Here is an 18,954-nt window from a genome sequence, read left to right as displayed (position 1 = left end):
TCATATATAAAACATCCTATGAACTTGAGCTATTTTTTTAAATTGCATTTATTTGTTGTTTTTCAAAAAGATTTAAAACTTATGTTGATTACCAATTACTACATGAAAATAATTTCATCACATGGTGTGAAAGAGGAGGAGATGGGGAATGAATGTTACAAAAATGATTCAGTCAAGGTATCAAAAATGCTAGGAATGTCACTGAGAGTCACTTAACTGTTTTGATGGAAGGAGTCACAAGAGAATGGTCAAGGTGAATCACAAAAGATGTCATCATTATATTTCTATGTAGTTGTATGTATGTCTAATTGCCAGTATGTTTTAAATAAGAGAAAAGGAGAAAACAAAGTATATTTTGCCAAAACAATAAAAAGTATTAAGTTTTGAAGAGTATTCTGGCATGGATTCTTGATAGGTTACTGCCTTTTCAAGGCAGCATGTCACTCCTACCCGCAGCAGGTCTCTCAGTGAAAGCAGACAGTTCTCATTTTTAACCACCAGCAGAGAATGCTGCATTGCAAGGAGTCGAGAGGAAACAATGCAGTTTGGAGGGTTTTGTCACCCATTATCTTGGGACATATCAGCTGAGTTTTTTGTTAAAGAAGTAGAGTTGTTATAACTTGTACTGTTGTTCACAGTGTACCATGAACTTTCCTATGCAAGGATGGCACTTCCTCATCTTATCCAAGACTAACTGACCTGGCTCAATGGCTCACTTAATAGCCAGTGAAATGTCAGTAGCAACAGACCTGAGGTGTCTTCTAGGCAGAAGTCTCAACTTAGTGTGGAGCATGTTATGTTCTCTTCCCTAGCCTCTGTAATTATGAAAGCCTGGAGATGCTACTCCCCTGAGCTCCTCAGTGACTATAATGAGCAGAAACCCTTTGTCAACCTAAGATGGATATGTAACAAGGAATAAACATTGGAGTTTTAAGCCATAAAGATTTTCTGGTTATTTCTATAATTTAGGCAGACATTCTCAAATCTATTCCCAAATTTAGCCAGATCAGAAATTTTATTCGTGGAACTTATTACATAGATAGCATTAGAAATCCTATTGCTGAACAACTGATGTGAAGAATCATTCATACTGAAAATTACTGTAAACATACTTCATGAAACTCACCCTGGTTCCCACTTTCACAGATATAGTCATGAACTAAGGACATTTCACCAATGCAACATCTTCAAAAGAAGTCTCTGCCTGGACTTTGTGTCAAGAATCATTATAGTTCTCCTGAGTAAAATGAACTACTTCCATCTCTTAAACACTGTGTATTACATGGAGTTAATTATAATCAGGTTGGGTACCAGGAAGCTTAGAGCCAACTTTTTGGCGAGTATATAAAGCTATTTTTTCTAAGACTTACTTTTGACTCTATCTTATGTATCTAGTCTTGTAATACGTTCTATTTTTCACAACTTTTAAAAATTTTATTGAAGTATAGTTGATTCACCATGTTGTATTACTTTCTGTTATACTATCAAAGTGATTCAGTTACACGCATGCACACACACACACATATATTCTTTTCCATTATGTTTCATCACAGGATATTGAATATAGTTCCTGTGCTACACAGTAGGACTTATTGTTTATCCATCCTATATATACTAGTTTGCATCTGCTAATCCTAAACTCCCAATCTTTCCTTCCCCCACCACCTACCTTGGAAACCACAAGTCTGTTCTCTCTACCTGTGAGTCTGTTTCTTTTGTAAATATATTCATTTCTGTCATATTTTAGATTCTACATATAAGTGATATCATATTGTATTTGTCTTTCTGATTTACTTTGCTTAGTATGACAATCCTAGGTCCATCCATGTTGCTGCAAACGTCATTATTTCATCCTTTTCTATGGCAGAGTAATATTCCATTGTACGTATGTACCACATCTTCTTTATCCATTTGTCTGTCGATGGACATTTAGGTTGTTTTCATGTCTGCTGCTGCTGCTGCTAAGTCGCTTCAGTCGTGTCCGACTCTGTGCGACCCCATAGACGGCAGCCCACCAGGCTCCCCCATCCTTGGGATTCTCCAGGCAAGAACACTGGAGTGGGTTGCCATTTCCTTCTCCAATGTTTATGAAAGTGAAAAGTGAAAGTGAAGTTGCTCAGTCGTGTCTGACTCCCAGCTATCCCATGGACTGCAGCCCACCAGGCTCCTCTGTCTAGGCTATTATAATTAATGCTGCTATGAACATAGGGATGCATGTATCTTCTCAAACTATAGTTTTGTCTGCCTATGTGCCTAGGAGTGGAACTGCTAAATCATATGGCCAATCAATTTTTAGTTTTATGAGGAAATCCATTCTGTTTTCCATAATGGCTGCACCAACTTACATTCTCATCAACCATGTAAGAAGGTTCCCCTTCCTCCACACCCTGTCCAACATTTATTAATTGTAGGCTTTTTAATAATAGCCATTCTGACCAGTGTGAGGTGGTACTTCATCATATGTTTTTGGAGCAATTTTTAATTGGTGTATTTTATTTAATTCTTAACCACTTAAAGTCCTTTTAAGAACAAAGTGGAGGCACATATGTATTAATTAATTAATTTAATTATAGAGCAGTATCATTATCATCTTACCAATTCTTTCTAAATATGTAAATGTCATATATCTATGCCAGGTCCCCAAAATTGTTTCTAATAAATATCAAAATTTTAGTCCCACTAAATAAATTATTAACTTATTAGAAGAGATTCTCTTGAACCTGAATCCTAAAGAGTTTACAGCCAAGTCAAATTGAAAAGGTTCTTTCATGAGGATAACAGACTGTATTTGCTTTAGTGTTTTTTTTTCTTTACAGAAAGACTTTGGGGTTCAATATGGACAGTGTAATTCTTTTAATGGATAAATATAGTACTTTTACTTAATTGAGCTCTTCTTCCTAGTGAGTAAAATATTAGGCATTATTAAAGACATAAAAGAATGGAAGACATATTTCTAGACTTCTGGAAGTTTTCATAGTTTGGCTGGAGTGTTCCATTCAATGACTAAAGCAACAAACACAACTCAGAAGAGACAAAACCACTCTGGGCCAGCTAAGAATCCAGGGACTCAGAACAAAAGGATGGTAATATAAGAGTAAAATTAATTGGAGAAGGCTTTCTGGAGGAGAAAAAAAATTGGACCAGGTCTATTCATCACTATTCCTTCAAAGCTCCCCTTATCACACTTTCCTTCCCCTCCTACTTTACACATTAAAAAAAAAAAAAAAAAACTAGCAATTAAAATATCTGGCCCAGGGAGAAGCCTTGGCCCCTGTAGAAGAAGCTATCAAAACTTGGGCCTCAGGACCCCTAAGGCTTCATTCTGGTTTAGGTACAGATCTGGCATTTGTTGACAGACCCTTTCCCAGCACCAAGTATGTTGGGGTCACTGGGAAAGAGGAAACTTATGAATAAATTTGAAAGGGGGTCTAAAAATTTAGATGAATGCCAAAGGAGTCCTTTGTGAATAAAATTAAGCGGTCATTGCCATAGAGGACAAACCTTTTAACTGGCTCTGCTCCACACCAACCCCCAAGGCTTCCTCCAGGAGGCAGAAGCATGGGTCTGTGTTAAATGGCTTAATTTTCTTAATCAACTATTTCATTGTGAGTTTTTAATTTCATTCCCATGCCTATTTTTTTTTTCATTTTACCATAATACAGCTCTAAGTACCGTAGCAAACATTTGACAGTTTGCTCAGCAGGTGCTGGGCTCTGCAGAGCTTACACAGCTCTACCTTTTATTAATTGGGTTTCAGAATGTGTTCTTGTGTGAACAGAAGCTAAGATGGGACTATTGTACCTGTCAACATGAAGCTGGGCGAAATAAAATATTTGGAATGTGTTTTAAAATAACTCATTGTGAGCTTGATCAGCTCAGAATTTAAAAGCAGAAATACTCTTTAATGTTGAAATAAATAATCATGCAATCCAAACGGCAATAAAATTAAAGAAACGATGGAGTTTGTTCAAGGTTCTTCAGTATTTGCTAAGAGTGAGAACATTTTCTTTGTGCCCAATAGGTTATGCATTGACAAGATGTGGAAAAAGCATTTTAATGGAAACTCTAGAGGCCCAGGGAGGTAGTAAATATTACACATTGAAAGCCAACAACTAAGGCTTTCCAAATACCTGTAACTTTTCAACTTAATTTTTGTCTCCATTGGGAGGATATTTTTTTCCTTACCAAGAAAAACTCTCAAACTGAAATTTAAAATTTCCATCAAAAAGAAGCTCCACCTAGCATTTGCCACTCTGATGAATGTGTCTCTCTTTTGGTGAAGCAGAAGTATCTCTGTGATGCTTTTTTCCCTTTTTCATGGAGGTGTTTCGATTTCAGTGAACTTTAGTGACATGCATTCTCAAACTACCACTTAGAGCAAAACATATAAGGGAGGTGAAGAAAGAAGGGCAAAAATTGCCAAAAACCTCAGGGATGTGTCAGGCCCTCTCTTGTCATTATCACTGTCACTGCCATCACTAACTTTGCTCAACTTTGAAGCAGTGAACGTTATCTGTGTCCTCTCAAGGGACTATCTAGGTAGTTCACCTCAAAAGAATTATGTCCTGAAGTTTAAACTTGGGGAAAATGAAGAGGAAACAATAAGAATCACAAGTGAAAATGTAAGGAAGTAAAAGATTATATTTGCATGTTTGTTTCTGATTAAAGAAATTTTTTATCATTTTTAAAGTCTTGAAGATTTGGGGTAATAGACAAAGGAAAAAGGAAAAAAGAAAATCTCCTGAAATTCTCCTTCCAGAGACGGTCACCATTTGGTCTATTTTCCCTGTTGTTGTGCAGTTGCCAAGTTTTGTCCAACTCTTCATGACCCCATGGACTGCAGCATGCTAGGCTTCCCTGAACCTCACCATCTCCCAGAGTTTGCCCAACTTCATATCCACTGAATCGGTGATGCCACCCAGCCATCTCATCCTTGGCAATTTTCCCTACTAGATTATTTTACATGCACTTTTACACACACACACTCATGAATACTTTTTTAAAATAGTCATGTCTAACTGTGTTTCAGCTTGCGTTTGTACACTTGTCAATATACCAAAGACACTATTCTCATTTGATGTATGAAACTGCCATGTTCTTTTAATGCCTGTTCAGTTTCACTGAATGGATGTGTTGCAGGAAGAGGGACCCCTTCCAGGGCCCGAAACTGGGCTCTTGTCTAACACTCAGAAATGAATTGTCCAAGGACACACATGTGCTGACAAAGCAAGAGATTTTATTGGGAAAGGGCACCCGGGTGGAGAGCAGTAGGGTAAGGACACCCAGGAGAACTGCTCTGCCGCATGGCTGGCAATGTTGGGTTTTATGGTGATGGGTTAGTTTCCAGGTGGTCTTTGACCAATCATTCTAATTCAGAGTCTTTCCTGGTGGCGCACACATCACTCAGCCAAGATGGATGCTAGCGAGAGGGATTCTGGGAAGTGGACGGACACGCAGTGTCTCCTTTAGACTTTTTCCGAACTCTTCCAGTTGGTGGTGGCTTATTAGTTCCGTATTCCTTATCAGGATCTCCTGTCATAAAACTCATGCAAATAGTTACTATGGTGCCTGGCCAGGGTGGGCAGTTTCAATCAGTGTGCTTCCCCTAACAACTCCCCCCTGAGAGACTTCATACTCAAGATACTTCATACTTGGGGCAGTGGTCTCTTTCTTCTGTAACTTCTTCCTGCTATGCATGGGCATAGGCCTGCCTAGCAGAGCAGAAGTCTCTTTCTGTTCTTGGGGAGACAATTGGGCATTAGAAGCCCTCCACTGGGTGCCCTGTTTCTATAAATTCAGCCATTTAATTGAGTATTTGGCTGAGTGCTTCCATGTGGAAGTGATTGACAGGGTTCAGTCCCATCACCATAAAACCTGACATTGCGAGCCACGTGGCAGAGGAGTTCTCCTGGGTTCCCTTACCCTTCTGCTCTCCACTCGGGTGCCCCTTCTCAATAAAATCTCTTGCTTGGTCAGCATGTGTCTCCTTGGACAATTCATTTCTGAGTGTTAGACAAGAGCCCGCTCTTGGGGCCCTGTAGGGGTCCCCTCTTCCTACAACAGATGGAAAATGATTTTTTAACCAGTTCTCATTGGCAAAAGTTTACGATGTTTCTGGTTTACTAACAATCACTTGGGTCAATATTTCTGGAGGGTAGGTTTCTAAAAACAGAACTAACTTCACGTTAAAATTTTTTCTACATATTTTCAAGTTACCCCAAAAATGTTGTAGTAATTTACATTCCTATCAACAATGGATGAGAAAATAGGCCACTGCACATATTTTTAAGCTTTGTTAAGCTGAAAGATAAACTGTATCATTGTTGTTTAAATTTTTAGCTACATTGAGGTTATTTACACATATTTACTTGGAATCCTTACAATAATGAGCCATCTCACCAAGGAATATGGCATAGCCTTTCGTTTATTGTCTTCTTTAAGTCTTTTAAAAAGGTCATATTTCGACTCTTTGCAACTTCATAGACTATAGCCCCTCCAGACTCCTCTGTCCATGGGATTCTCCAGGCAAGAATACTGGAGTGAGTGGCATTCCCTTCTCCAGAGGATCTTCCTGACCCAAGGATCAAATCCAGGTCTCCCACGTTGCAGGCAAATCCTTTACAATCTGAGCCACCAGGGAATTTCCATTTTCCTGGTAGATATCTATCAAATTTCTTATTAAATTTCCATGTACTATAAATTACTCTTGCTGATGATCTGAGATTTTTGTCATTATATTTTCAAGTGATTTTACTCATATAAACAAAATCTCTTGATATGTGAGTTTGTATTTTACTTCCTTCCACCCACCTTCCTAAATTCAGTAAATTAAAATTTAGTAAATTTTCAATTGGTTTATAGTTGTTTTTTGGTTTTGCTCTTAGAGAGACTGTCATAAGGCTACAGGTAGTACACTTTGCCTTTATTTTCTAAAATGTATGCAGTAATGATAATGATCATCCTTGTCTTAGTTCCGAATTCAATCAGAAAGGCTTTTGTTTTTTACTGTTTATGTTAGTGTTGTATCTTCTGTCTGGGGCCTTATATCTCTTCATGAATCTAATAAAAGCTACAGACCCTCTTTATCCTCCTTTCAAATTAATGCGATGTGTAAATCAGCAAATTTCTCCTGTATTTTTAGTTGACTCATACATCCCTTGAGGCTGATGAATACTCACGCACAAAAACACACCCCAGGATAGGCTCAACTGCCATAGCTAAAGTTGCTTCAACAGGACTGCCCAGAGGAAAAATTTCCAAGTAGGTAAAGGGTGTCAGTTTAACGCAACAAACATTTGTGGAGCTCCCATTAGGGGTTCTAGTTACCCAACAGAAGGGTTAGCTTTCCAGTGCAATTAGAAACAGACACTCGGCAAGGCACTGACTGTAAATTCTCTTTGAATTATTCTCAGTCTATCCAGAAAGAGAGGCAGATAAGTAAACAGACAGATAAGTAAACAGAACAACCTGAAAAGTGATACTAAAAATGAGTGTGTTCTGCATGACAATGTACCTGGACATGGTTTTTACAGGAAGTTTTACAGAGAATGTGCCTTTTGGAATAAGATTATAAAGATGATTATAGAAAGGGCAAAGACATTCCAGGAAGACAAACATCGAGAGCAAAGGCAGTTTGGCCTGATAAATTTGTAGAATGGTGGGCAGTCCCCTGTGCTTGGAACACAGAGAAAGTGCAAAGATTTTCATCGCACTGTTTAAAATGACTTTGTTTTTATGGGTGCCTCAGCCAAAATAACAGAGGGTAACAAATCTTGCAAAATAAAGATTCCTCAGAAACCTCACACAAATTGCATAACTCTTGAACTATTTTGTTTCAGGGTAGAAACCTTGTAGATATTCTCAGTCTTCCCATTGGTTTTCCAATTTAGCCCTTTTGTTCCTTTCTTACTTAATTGATCCAGAATCTTGTGGCCTGCTGAGAATGCCTGAGGGCTTTCTTTGTCTGGTACCAATTTCAGAGACTTCTGTCTGAATGCTAGTGGAAGTTGTTAACAGTTGCTGGAAATTTAGTGTGAAAAAGCTGGCTTTGGGGAGATTAACCAAGAAATACTAATTATCTCCTTTATGTCCATACTTAGAAAAGAATATGTCTCTTGAGAATATTCACTTACCTTCTACTCATCTCAATTAAATTTCTTGGACATATTTGTCCATGCATGGCATGCCTCTTTTCCCACTGTTTCTGTCAATTCATTCTCTTTCCTATTTTTATCCCCTCTATATTATAACTTTCTCCATGACTTTTCCCTTCATCACTATTTCTAATTATTCTTCAGCACTAGTCACCAGACCAGAGTTTGCAATCAGAAAATCTGCTCTTACAATCTTGCCCAAATATGGTTTGTTTTGTCCTCCATTCTCAGTTGTGACAATGTGGGAGTTGAGAGTTTTCATAGAGGGGAGTAGGGTGGCTGTAGCAGATACCATATTTCTTAAAAGCTCCTCAAGCGATTCTCATGAACAGTCAGGACAGGGAAACACTGGAACCAATTGCATCTCTCATTAATCCCTCAATAGCCCTCAAGACTCATATCTCTTATTCTGCCACCCATTCCCAAATACGCTTAATTAACTGAATATACCGTCTCTGGGTAAACACATTCCACAGCAGAAATGACAGCTATTACATCAAATTTTCTTATGAATGTCCACTAATTTTCACAGCTGTGATGCTGAGCGAATATACGTAAAGAAAAACATTTTTAATAAAAAAATATATAGTTTGTTATATCTTTTTCCTATTTCTAACTCCCTAGTTTAAAACCAGAGTTCTCTTTATGCTTTGCCCATTGGTCATTTATCTTATTCCTTTAATTTGTGAATTTAATAGACTTAAAACATATTTGTATAGTATGATTACAATGGCACTGATTTTTACAGCAATTTTGGTGTTCAAAGCACATTAAGGGGGATAAAAAAGTAATATTAATGCTGAAGTGAAGTGAAGTTGCTCAGTCGTGTCCGACTCTTTGCGACCCCATGGACTGTAGCCTACCAGGCTCCTCTGTCCATGGGATTTTCCAGGCAAGAGTACTGGAGTGGATTGCCATTTCCTTCTCCAGCAGATCTTCCCTACCCGGGGATTGAACCCGGGTCTCCCGCATTGTAGACAGATGCTTTACCATCTGAGCCACCAGGGAAATCCATTAATGCTGAGAAACTTCTAAAAAAAAACTCCTCAGTCTTAGAAAATACTTAAATGTAAAATACCGTCTAAAGTATTTCATTATGTAAAAACTAAGATAGTCTATTGTAGACACAATTGTACCTATTTGGTTGTCCTTTCCCCTATACTTCCCTTAACTTTATCTGCCTCTTTTAAATAAACATTGCTTTGGTAAATTCTTCATTAGTATTTGTCAAATTATTGTTAGACCCAGTTACCTTACATTTTGTTGTTGTTATAGTTATATCCTCAAAGTGTAATTATAACGTATTTTTCACACAGGATCCCCAAACAAGCTGTTATTAAGTAAAATGTTATAGCATATACAATAAAAAATTTATTTTCAAAAATTGCCAAATAGCTGGTGAGGCCTATGGAGAATTCTGAAAGCTGTAATCCAAGAGCCATCATAAAATTGTTCTTTTCCTTCAAGACTTGTTCCTCTTGGTTCTACCAACTCCCTGACCCCTCTGTCACCAGGCATCACACAGTAGGTTCCCACTGGACTTGTGGTGCACACATGACTGGAGGGTTACATTTAGTTGAATCCATCAATTTTTTTCTCCTAGTCTATTACTACATTTATTAAATAAATAAATTCCAATCAAATAATATTGCTTTAAAGAACAGAATGTTTCCACAAACCAAAATGTCATATTCATGCTTTATAGCAGTTTTAAAAAATACTTGAAAATAATGGTAGGTCAAAAAGAATTTTCCTAATCTTAACTGATATCATATCCACAAATAGCAATAATTTCTTTCTATGCAAAAGCTCTTCAACTCTGTACTAAAAACTCAAAGACCTGAATTTTATTTTGGGCTCTAGCACTGATTTCCTGTTATAAGTCTTTCAGTTTCCACATTTATGAAACCAACAAGCTGGAGAAAAATAAACTCTTGTGTCCTTAGGGCATAAAGGCCCCAGGAATTAATGAGTTAATAATTTATACACAGCACATGTTCCTTAGAGAGGAATAGCCTTCATAACACACCACAAGTATAATGTAGAAATAACTAAAGATGATAGAAGTAACTAACTTCATTTATTTTGTAATGTCTATGGTATTTTGAGTCTAACAGATTCTGTGCTAACATGTGGTAGTGTTTAACCAATACGCCTAATAATATTTATAAGTAGATTGAGAATTAGCCCACAAATACAACTCTGGAAGTTTATTTAGATGATTTGTTTTTCATGTTCTGTGAAATGAATTGCATTAGAGGTCAGAAAAAGTGCTTTAAGGGGGATACTTCTTTAATACGTAAACTGAAGTTGATCTAATAGAATGTTATAATAAGACACACATAATTGCCATCTCTCCTGGGAGTCAAACTCTGTAACCTTCTGCCTGATTAGCTCAACTGCTGCGTAATACACAGAAAAATGGCAAGAGGCAGAGCAAATGGTCCCTGTATTTAACATTCTTCATTTTTCGTCATGGAAAGAGGTAAACAAACTACTGTATGTGATGACAAAGCAGGAATTGGGACCGAATTCCACAGCTGGCTAAATCCACTGTTCTCACAGCTCACTGAAACACGAATGTAATTCCCACCAAATTTATTTAGTTTGATCCTGCAACCTCTTGACTCATTAGTGATATTTTTAAGAGGGAAAAAAAAGAAAAGTAACTTGTCTGTCAAACTCCCAAGGTTAATGTCAGCTTCCCGAACACATCATATATACACACCTTTAAATTGCAATTTTCTCATCCACAGCTCCTCATATTCCAACCATTTCACCCACCAACACACACACACACACATACACAAGAAAGATGGAACCATACAACAATTTCAATAGCAATGGTACAAGGTAACAAACAACTTCGAACAAAACAAAAAATGTAGAAAAAGTTAAAAAAAGAATCACTGATAAAATTATTTTTTTAAAGAATACAAAATTTATATATATTTTTCTAGGGAAACTTTCTAAATAATGACTTTGCAAAATTCCTATTTGTAAAGGGAAACTGTACTTCATACACTGGTTTTCAACTTTAGTAACCATTTGAACATGTTCTTAATTTCAAAATGCAATTAAAGTTCAAGTTTACTTGTGACCTACTAAAGAATCTTCCTGAATCAGAAATAACAGAATAGAAATGCTTATTTTAAAGTCTGTTATATGTGTTAGACAGCAGATCATCCAAGGATTTTTGGATGGAGAGCTCTCATTATAAAAAGACTGTGTTGTATTAAGTGTGAATAAGTCAGAAACACATATTAAATGTTTCATTTGCTTCCCAAGGGGGATAAATTTTAAACCAAGTGAGTAAATATTTAAAAAAAAAACTTAGCAAGGGATTTAATGGAATCCTCCCATACTTACAAAGATTCTGAGCTTTTTTTTATTTTTAACATCTCTCTAGATGGCAATAAGTTACTCTAATTTTCATTTCGCTTTTTTTCTGACAATGATTTTTGGCTTAGTGTTCCATTTTAGAATGTGTAAACAGAAACATAAGCAGATGATTTTGCTAGAACTTCTCTACCTAAAATTAGCGAAGTTAATATTAAAACAAAACATATACACCAAAATATTTATGTCAACATTTTGAGTATTCATCTTCCTGACATCAACACAGTTTCTTCACACTACAGCCACCTGAGAATACAATGCTAGGATGCATATTTTGCAAGTTTATAAGAACCTTATTATGAGTATATTCATCTCTACTCCCCAGGGTAGCAAAGCACCTGGAATATTAATGGTAGAGTAATGCACATACAAAAGCAGTTCTCTATCAAAAAAAAAAAGTCTAGTGTCATCTGAAAGTAAATCATTTTTGTCTTTCAATTGCATAAGCTAATACGGTCTCTGGGCAACAGAAATAGTTTTCCTGACATTTCACCAGTAAAGCCCATTCACTTCATAAGGAGTTTTTCTACTGTTTTCACAAAATTTTAAGAATGTTAGCTATGTACTTTCTAGACCATGTCAGATTAGAAGCTGTAAATGGAAAAGGAATAGAAGTAAGTAATAGCAAGCACTCCAACAATGACAAGGATAAATAGCTACTAGAAAAACTACTTAAAGCGGGTAAATAAAATATAGTAATTTGAGATATATAGAGATTTATTAAAAAGCAAAAACTTCTTCATACTTTTAATGAGCCATAAGTTCATTGGTACATTTATATTTATGGTTATACCTGACTCACAAAAATAGGTATGTTTAATATGCTCTTTAATATGTTTAAGAAAGCAGAGGTTTCAAGTACAATCAGAAACATTTCCAATAAAAATAATCAGATTTTTTTAAGTTTCAAGGTTAAAAAGTCTAAGCTTGAGATATTCAGGAAATTAATTTTTTCAGAAAACCTCATTTTTAGGTATCCACAAAACTAAAAGAGATATTTGGCACTGATATAATTCTAAAGTTCAAACAATTACACTTTGAAGCAAAAAGTTATCAGTAGTTCAAGTAAAAGACTAGAAGTTTTATTTAGAAGAGAATAAGCCTGTCATCACTTTAAAAATGTTTTCCTGATCATGAGATGAATGTAATGAGTGAGGCAGGATTTTGTTGACAGCAGCAAAGCTATGGAAGGTACATCAGACCAGGATGCCTTGTTACTGACTTCATTTTCAGGTTTGGTTAGACCTTGCATTTTTTTCTGGTGCCAAGAGACTCTAGTTTTGTTTTGCTTTTTAAAAAAAAAAAAAACCTATTGATCCTTTTCAGATGATCCACTCATACATAAATACATACACACTGATATACACTATTTCTGGTCATATATTTTTGTAAGTGGGGTACTTCCCAGGTGGCATTAGTGACAAAGAATCCACCTGCCACTGCAAGAGATGCAAGAGACAAGGTTTCAATCCCTGGGTGGGAAAGATCCTCTAAAGGAGGAAATGGCAACCTACTCCAGTATTCTTGCCTGTAAAATCCCATGGACAGAGGAGCCTACAGTCCATGGGCATCGCAAAGAGTCAGACTTGACTGAGGAACTGAGTACAATCTGAGTATGGAAGAAGGAAGTTAGGATAGTAGTCTCCAGATTAAGCATTTTGTGAAGCATGCAAAACTGGTTAAATATGAGTTTTCTTGAGCATAGGAAGCAGAAAATAATTCAGTTAGCTGATGAACCCAGACAAGGGAAAATATTCACTAGCTAACAGTTTTATTTGGCCATGTTCACTCAGGTGAGAACACCCTCCTCACTCCAGGCTGCTGGTCACTATTATCCTCTGCTGTTATAAGTGCATATGTTTTATCCCATCATACTTTGCAGCACAGTGGCAAACTGATATCACAAAATTCCAATAACACCCAATGTCTCTTGCTCAAAGGAGAAGAATGCTCAGTGCAGGTTGGATCCCACTGGCCAGGCTGATGACTTACCTCTGGTCCAGATGCCTGAAGTCATTTATAGCCAATTCTCTAGTCCAGCCAATTGTTCTCAACATTGAACCAATTGACTTACCTACTGACAGGCTGAATCAACAGACAATTTATGACCTGAACTTCTGTAATTATTTTAATAGTCTTTTCATACCCTTTCCATTCTATTTACTATAGTAGGAGCATTTAAAATGAGAAGTCTTCACCAGCAGAAAGGGATGTAAAGTTCTTAAAGACACATTTTGTTAAAGGAATCAGAGACCTGGCCTTTTAAGAGGCTGCAAATTGGGAAAACTCCCCTGGCCCTCCTTTTAACACATCAGTTTGGAAATATATTTTACTCTTTCTCACCATTTTGAGTTATCATTATCACTTACACTCTGACTTTTGTTTATTTCCTGTTCTAAGACTTTCAAACAGTTTAAAGATCAGCCTGCTCTTCATTATCTTACTGTTAGTAACAACAGGATCTGAAAGAGGTTTTCCTGATTTCTCCTTACTAATCAGGGTTTCCCAGGTGGCACTAGTGGTAAAGAGCCCACAGCCAATGCAGGAGACATAAGAGATGTAGGTCCAATCCCTGGGTCGGGAAGATTCCCTGGAGAAGGGCATGGCAACCTACTCCAGTATTCTTGCCTGGAGAATCCCATGGACAGAGGAACCTGGCGGACTACAGTCAATAGGTTTGCAAAGGGTCAGACACGACTGAAGCAGCTTAGCACAGTCCTTACAAATCTGGCCAAGGATTCTTAACTTCCAAGAGGTCAGTTTGCCACCAAGATGGTTCCAGCTTGTCTTCATTCTGTATGTATTCATCTTCTTTTCCTATCTGCACACTCTAGGAAGGCTTTACCAACATCACAAACATTGATGAAAGGCAAATGTCACGACCACTAGAAGCAGACTAAGAACATCGATCAAGGCAAGTTTTGTGGAAGAAAATGAACAAAATTGTTTTTATCCACTTAGCTAACTAAAGAAACTATGGCTCAATATTGAACTGCTATACTTTACAACATACCATTGAGAATACCAAAGAGAATATTGCCTGGGGAGATGCATGCTCAGACCTTCCCATCTGCAGCTGCTATCAATTATTCTGCCCTGATGTGACCAGAAATCTCAGTTTTCAATAGAGAAACATGAGTTGTAAAAGATCCTTATTGGCCACCCCTACATTCCCCTCCCTACCCCCACCTCCTGATTGTGTTCTGCTTTTCAAACATTTGAAATGTCCACATACTTTGTATCCCAGCCCACTGGGAAGTTAGAAAAGCAAACATAGCTAGTTTCAGGGCAGAGCAGAGATTTTGTGGCTTCCAGAGATTCTCTATTGGATAACAAAGGCTCATAAAAGGGTACCTTCACCCTAAATGTTATATAAACAGAGTTCTGTCTGTGGATGTGATTTACACTCCTATTGAAGATCTTGAATCTTCCCTCTCTTCATGCTAGAAGATAAGTGAAGGACAAAAAGGCTATTTAGAACAGTTAACCTGATCATTTTTTAAAAGATGTGTGCAAATCACTGGGGCTGAGATCCCGTTTGTCAACCAAATTGTCAGGAAATAATTTATTACTGACAAGAACAAAGTGTGCAGCTGGATATCCCAAACAACGGCATGCTAAATGAGCCAGAGACTTGTTATAAATATCTTCCCTAGGACTGCATTTCCTATAGTCTAAAATTATTCCAGAAGCAGCACAGCATAATGGAAAAAAGAATTGTACTGGGCATCAGGATGTCATGGTTTTCTTTTGCCTGTTCTAATAACTAAGTTTGTGAAAGAAAGAAGACGGGAGGGAGAGAAAGAGAGAGGGAAGAGGGGAAGAAGGAGAAGAGCAAAGAGAAGAAAATAGTATATACTAAATGACTTATGCATTTCTTTCAAGCTCTAAAAGTCTATACTGACAACATTGATGTCCTGTATATAGAGAACATTGCTACCCAAACTCCGTACAATCTCATTCAAAAGATAGGAAAGCAAGCTTTATAAAAAGAAAAAGAAGGACTACCGTAAAATAGCCTTTTGGTTTCCATGTGAATTGTATAATCAAGAAATTGTTCTTCCAATACACTTAGTTCAGGTAATTCTAGAGGTGAAAAATGTTAATAACACACCAAAATGACATCAAGTAATTAGGAATTAGGACTTCAGTTTGGAAAACAAATTCTTGAAAAAAATGATTACTGAATCTTCTCTTCTCTAGATCTCCTAGTCTTTTCTTGACTTCAGTTATCATTCCATCCATGTGTCTGCCTTCTCTGCTAGACTATAAGCTCCTCCGTGGTTTGTTCAGTCATGAAATCATGTCTGACTCTTTGTGACTCCATGGACTGTAGCATGCCAGACTCCTCTCTCCACTATCTCCCAGAGTTTGCTCAAATTCATGTGCATTAGTCAGTGATGCTATCTAATTATGTCATCCTCTGTCACTCCCTTCCCTTTTTGCCTCCAGTCCTTCCCAGCAACAGGGTCTTTTCCAATGAGTCACCTCTTCACATTAGGTGGTTAAAGTATTGGAGCTTGAGCTTCAGCATCAGTCCTTCCAATGAATATTTAGGATTAATTTCCTTTAGGATTGACTGCTTTGATCTCCTTGCAGTCCAAGGGACTCTCAAGAGTCTTCAACACCACAATTCAAAAGCATAAATTCTGTGTTCAGCCTTCTTTATGGTTCAACTCTCACATCTATACATGACTACTGGAAAAACCATAGCTTTGACTAGACAGACCTTTGTTGGCAAAGTAATGTCTCTGCTTTTTAATACATTGTCTAGGTTTGTCATAACTTTCTTTCCAAGGAGCAACCATCTTTTAATTTTGTGGCTGCAGTCACTATCCGCAATGAATTTGGAGCCCAAGAAAATAAAATCTGTCATTGCTTCAACTTTTTCCATTTCTACTTGCTACAGAGTGATGTGACTGGATGCAATGATCTTAGTTTTTTTGAATGTTGAGTTTCAATCCAGCTTTTTCACTCCCTTCTTTCACCCTCATCAAGAGGCTCTTGAGTTCCTTTTCATTTTCTGTCATTAGAGTGGTATCATCTGCATATCTGCTGCTGCTGCTAAGTCGCTTCAGTCATGTCCGACTCTGTGCGACCCCATAGACAGCAGCCCACCAGGCTCCTCTGTCCCTGGGATTCTCTAGGCAAGACACTGGAGTGGGTTGCCATTTCCTTCTCCAGTGCATGAAAGTGAAAAGTGAAAGTGAAGTCATTCAGTGTGTCTGACTCTTTGCGACCCCATGGACTGTTGTTGATATTTCTCCCAGCAATCTTGATTCCAGCTTGTACTTCATCCAGCCTAGCATTTAACATGATATACTCTGCCTAGAAGTTAAATAAGCAGGGTGATAATACACAGCCTTGACTTAGTCTTTTCTCAATTTTGAACCAGTCGGTTGTTCCATGTACAGTTCTAATTGTTGATTCTTGACCTGCATACAGATTTCTCAGGAGGCAAGTCAGGTGGTCTGGTGTTCCCATCTCTTTAAGAATTTTCCACAGTTTGTTGCGATCCACACAAAGGCTATAGCATGATCAATGAAGATATTTTTCTGGAATTCCCTTGTTTTCTTTATGATTCAATGATTGTTGACAATTTGATTTCTGGTTCCTCCGCCTTTTCTAAACCCAGTTTGTATATATGGGAGTTCTCAGTTCATGTACTATTGAAGCCTAGCTTGAAGGATTTTTGCATAACCTTACTAGCATGTGAAATGAGCACAGTTGTACAGTAGTTTGAACATTTTTTGGAAATGCCTTTCTTTGGGATTTGAATGAAAACTGAGCTTTTTCCTGTGGCAGGGGCCATATTTTACTCGTTTTATTTTTCACATTGATTTGCCCAAAAGAGCACTCAATAAATATTTGTTGAGTTAAATCCTATTTTCAACAATATTGGATGAGTGTGGTAAAGACTTAGAATAATCATTCAAACTCAACATTGCTTTTTGTAAAGCTAAACTGTAGATAAATCTCCAAACTTCCTTCTCTTTTAAATGACTAGGAGACTATGATTTCATTTAGAACCTGTGAAATACCTAACCAACTGGAGAAGACTCTTCTTATCTTAGGAGAAAAATATCATATCATAAGCAGGGATAATTTTAAACTTTTCTATTAGAATTTCTCTATTGCTCATTCATTTATTTATCATATATTTAATGGGTATTAGATACCTTAGCTATACCACTATGAATAAGATATGGTCACTGCTTTCAACAGAGAATTTCTGTTAGTGTGTGGAGAGAAAAGGTCAATTACAATACAGTGGGAAAATTACAGTTACATTGATATGTATATAACATATTGATGCCACACAATAAAGGACACCCGGATGAATGTTGATTATTTGAAGCCTTTCAGAAGAGATGATGTCTAAGGTAAATAATGGAAGGTAATTCTGAGTCAATCGGGGAGAAATCCTGAGACTTGTAGACAGAAAATAGCATTTTATATTTAATTAAGAAACGTTATGGTATCTCACTTATTATATCTCAAGCATTTTCCTAAGCACTCTAATGAAATAACTATATGAAGGAACTATTAGCATCCGCATACGACAGATGAAGAAACCAAAGAACAGAGAGGGTAAATAACTTCCCAAGGTTAAATAGCTAGTAAGTGGTAGAGCTGGGGTTTGAACCCAGGCATTCTGGAGTCAGAGTTTATGCTTTTAAACTTGTTGGTTACATGCTACTGCTCTGAGCTTGGGAGGCTAGACAGCCTGTCTTCTCCCTACTCACCTCTTCCTCATTTACTCTGCCTTAGCATTCTGTGTGTCCAATTTTGTAAGGACTTATTGATCTGTGTACTTGTATGCTGTGTGTCTCGGTCCTTATACTGGAAACATGGCACGGGGTTCTCATTGAAGGGTGCTATGCAGGAGAGCTATATGATCATATCTGAACTCTAGAAAGAATACTCTGATTGAAACAGAGGACAAGGAGGTTGGTTTTGTTATAGTATCTATGGTTGATCTGATTTAAAATTTCAGCCCAGGCACATTCCAAAATGAGGAGATAGACCAAAAAACAAAAATGTTTCAAAGTGACTAAGGTCTACTTTAGATAACTTTTTTTTTTAATTTTTATTTTTACTTTATTTTACTTTACAACACTGTATTGGTTTTGCCATACATTGATATGAATCCGCCACAGGTGTACATGAGTTCCCAATCCTGAACCCCCTCCCACAATTTTTAAATGCTTCAACTATATCAGAGCAGAGAATGGTCAAGAGTTAGAAATAGAAGAATTTTTGGAGAGGAGATTTATTTGAAGGTGCCTTTGACCTGAGATACAACCACCCCATCTCTGGGCCAGGAGAGCAGGAGATAGCACTAGCCTCAAACCTAGTCAAGAGAGCTTCAAGGTAATAACCCAAGGAAGAATTTTCTGGA

At 37.2% G+C, this 18,954-nt stretch overlaps 1 non-coding gene across 1 annotated transcript; it reads right to left on the bottom strand.

The window, feature by feature from the left end:
* Positions 1-9,089: 9,089 nt before the first annotated feature.
* On the bottom strand, positions 9,090-9,161 carry TRNAC-ACA (transfer RNA cysteine (anticodon ACA)). The gene has a single exon. It is a non-coding gene; the product is annotated as a tRNA-Cys (tRNA).
* Positions 9,162-18,954: the final 9,793 nt, after the last annotated feature.

Source organism: Ovis canadensis, chromosome 8 (assembly GCF_042477335.2).
Source record: "Ovis canadensis isolate MfBH-ARS-UI-01 breed Bighorn chromosome 8, ARS-UI_OviCan_v2, whole genome shotgun sequence".
NCBI lineage: Eukaryota > Metazoa > Chordata > Mammalia > Artiodactyla > Bovidae > Ovis > Ovis canadensis.
Note: the sequence above shows the minus strand (reverse complement) of the source record. Positions and strands in the feature narration are given on the sequence as shown.